At 40.6% G+C, this 3694-nt stretch overlaps 1 protein-coding gene across 2 annotated transcripts in view; it reads right to left on the reverse strand.

Moving 5' to 3' along the window:
* The window catches only part of LOC134532559 (homer protein homolog 2-like), a 144091-nt gene that overhangs the window by 107247 nt on the left and 33150 nt on the right, over positions 1-3694 (reverse strand). The gene's annotated exons all lie outside the window — the stretch shown is intronic.

Below are 3694 nucleotides of genomic sequence, written 5' to 3' on the forward strand. Positions count from 1 at the left end.
AACTATACCTGTCTTCATCGCGTGCTGCCTCCCAGCTTGCTTGTGTGTGTGTGTGTGCGTGTTTTTTTTTATCGCGGTTTCTGCCTTCTACCAGCAACTTTAGCCATAAACGAAATACGGTATTTTTTTTATTTCAGACACTGTTGATAAAGAATACCTTCCGTGTACATCGGGTGCAATATACAATTCTCACAATGATTTAAAACATTTGAGGATAGTCCCAGCTGTAAAACGTTACGTGAAAACATAAAACTGTCTAACGTGTCAATAATGTTAAAAACAGTAGCTATTCTCGAATATACAGATCACCTAATAATTTTATACTTACAAAAAAGGGTAACTTATACTTACATTAAACACATATAATCATCAAGACAAAATGTAAGATTTAAGTATAAGTCTCATTTAAACGTTATCTTACATTTTTAAAAAAACTAATTAAAATTTAACCTTTTCGGGAAGTTTTGTACTACACACGCACCTCTTTAACTACGATTCGTCTGTTTTAAAAACATCGCATGTGTTGAATTCAATGTGGTTTTTATTTTATTTTTGTTATTGGTCACAGCTTTTGTTTTCTTGTTTTCGATATATTCGTAATTGTTCCACAATATCAAAGATTCTTATTAGCTGGAGTAATAGAAACAATTTTCTTGGTCTCCCGGCAGCAAATCCAAACGGGACAAAAAAAATTGGGTGCGTTCCAACACAAGATCCAAGGTTTTTCCACCAGTCGAAAAAAAAAATTTCCACGAGTACATACGAAGTGGAAGTAAGGAACGCGAACCGAAATCAGGTTGCCAGCAGAAAGTGCTTTCGTAAGTTGTTTATAGTTTCAGCCCCAAGCCCGTGCGCCAGTGGCCTAGGCCCAAAGAGGAGTCGACGTCTTCTAAGGCAAGCCTGCGTCTAAAAACACAGCACGTGCCTTCAAATAACTATCACGAATGTTACTACTAACGTGATTCAATGAAATTAGTTAAGGATGTATCAGTGTCTCAACAGCTGCGCCAAAATTTAACTTCAAACCTTTTATGAACTAACTTTCATTGTGAAAGCGTGGAGTGTTACCCTATTCGGCAGTTTCTTAATGGCTAGTGCCAGGGGGGGGGGGGGGGGGGGGGAATCTGAAGTAGTTTTGAAGCTAAAAAAAAAAAAAAGCAAATGGTGTCGTCTCTGTGCGAGTAACCTCGCTCGCACAGAACCAGTTTTTTTTACGCTTGTTTCGTCTAAATTATCAATTATCTTTAAACATTACACCTAGCACTTATTTTTACGTCTGTTAGTACTTCGGTAAACACCGACAAAATATTCCAAACATGTCAGAGCTTATAAAAAATTTAATATCTATTTTTGTTTGCGAGTGTCAAAATGAATAGGTATTTTTTTTTTTTTTTAAGAAAAACAATTCCGACGGCATCTGTATAAAGAATTTGTCTTTCAATAAGCAACATCCCGAGACTCAGTACTATAATATATCGCTACAAAAACAACGTTCCCTCGGAAGGGACAGGTCAGCCTAATAAAGAGTGTATCCAGCTCCAAACAGAAGGTGGCATCTTTCGGAATTCAAACTCTTTCACGGGGGCATAAGATCAAAAGGGCCATACAATAGTAAACAAGAACAATATTTATTAAAAACAATTTTTTAGCAATATGAGTGAGTATTAGTTACAAATTTTCTCTAACAATGCCTTGCTCCTTGTTTTATTTATTTTTTCAACTTCGGACAGGCTTCAGCTCTTCACCAAACCCTCCCCCTCCACAAGAAGATACGCCCATTAGGCCATGTACAGGTTTATCAGCTCTCGCAACAACTGCAACGACTTATGATTACAAAGCTACAAACCCTACAGAGAGGTCAATTCGATGTTCGCGTGCGCTCGTCCAAGGCGCGAGTCTGAAGCCGTTGGAGCGCACGCGAGGCGTGTCGCGGCGACACGAGTCAAACAGCACGCGAGGCGTGTCGCGGCGACACGAGTCCAACTGCCCGCGAGGCGTGTCGCGGCGACCTGCCGGCGACACGAGACAAACAGCACGCGAGGCGTGTCGCGGCGACACGAGTCCAACTGCTCGCGAGGCGTGTCGCGGCGACACGAGTCCAACTGCCCGCGAGGCGTGTCGCGGCGACACGAGTCCAACTGCCCGCGAGGCGTGTCGCGGCGACACGAGTCCAACTGCCCGCGAGGCGTGTCGCGGCGACACGAGTACAACTGCCCGCGAGGCGTGTCGCGGCGACACGAGTACAACTGCCCGCGAGGTGTGTCGCGGCGACACGAGTCCAACTGCACGCAAGGACATTTTCACCGAGCTCAGCGCCGACCCAGATTGAAACTGTGCCGTAGTGACTCTTTCTGTAAAGTTTTACTTCTAACATGCAAGCAGCCACGCAGCTGTATGTTTTTGACGTGATAACGTCATATAAATCGATGAACGCCGGCTGCACACATGAAAATTTGTCAAGTTCCGCCTGAGCCGAGCGTGCAAGAACCGGCCAACCGCAGTGCGAGAAAATCTTCTATAATATCAAGCTAAGGCGGGCTTTTTAACTAATTGTTCGTGATTATATTTTAAAAAATTATTGAAATTAAATTTGCAAAAACTGTAAATAATATTAGAAAATTTAAAAAAAGTATGCAATTTTTCTTTAATGTTTTCTTATGACGTTATCACGTAAAATTATCGTCCGTAAACCGACTTTACAGACAAAACCACCACCACCACCCCCCCCCCCCTTAATTTTCATTTAGCTTAAGGGGCCCGCCTCGTCAGGGGTGTATGTGTGTTAGTGAGGCGGGATGATAAGTGCGACGCTCGATGGTATTTATAGCCCGGTATCGCCTCTAAGCGCAAGGCTCTGAATTGACGCGTAGTCTTCTCGTCGTCACAGGATAACTGTGAAATTTGAGCGGTGACCGTAACATTATATGGCCGATAAATGAAGATAAAGGTGTAATGCAAGTCCCTTAAGTGCTTTCAAGAATCTGCACTGGTTTTTTTATGCCTAAAAATTACTCTGAAAACATGCGCTTTAGCCATTTTAACTCATCTAGAAATACCGTTTAAAACCATGATCCAAAATTAAAAGTACTTTTCGGCCCTCAGCGAACTCTTAAATGCTTTTCGTAAGCAAACCCCACTCGGATATCTTGAGTAGTTATGAAATCGCGTTGTTTTTCCTGAAGCTCTGCGCACCGTGTGTGTCCCGGGTAGGCGGAGCCCTTAAGGCTCCAACTTGCACGCCATGTTGATTATCTTTAATATTTATTACTTTTATTTAAGAGCTATTTTTAAAAATTTAACTTGATACTTCATTTGCATTTGTTTTGTTTTTTTTTTGTTTGTTTTTTTTTTTCACTTTTAACATTTGTGTTACGTCTCCGCCATTTTAGAGGCCGCCTGAATTATATTTAATTTTCTATTTTAATTTTTAATTTTTTTAAATTATTCATTTGTTAATTATTCAGTATAATTTTATTACGTTTGTTAATTTTTTTAATTTAGGTTCAGAAGAAATGGTAGTTACTGGCCGTTTACTGCAGGCCGAAGGCCATAATTTGCATGAAAATTAATATTTCTGATTTATGGTGTTATTATTTATTTCAGTGTACGAGGTTATGCTGTTATTATTTCGTGTATTTCAGTCTAAATATAATGTATAAACTACATAACACTGAATATATGGCCAGAACCTAAA

The sequence above is a fragment of the Bacillus rossius genome, chromosome 6 (assembly GCF_032445375.1).
Source record: "Bacillus rossius redtenbacheri isolate Brsri chromosome 6, Brsri_v3, whole genome shotgun sequence".
NCBI classification, from domain to species: Eukaryota; Metazoa; Arthropoda; class Insecta; order Phasmatodea; family Bacillidae; genus Bacillus; species Bacillus rossius.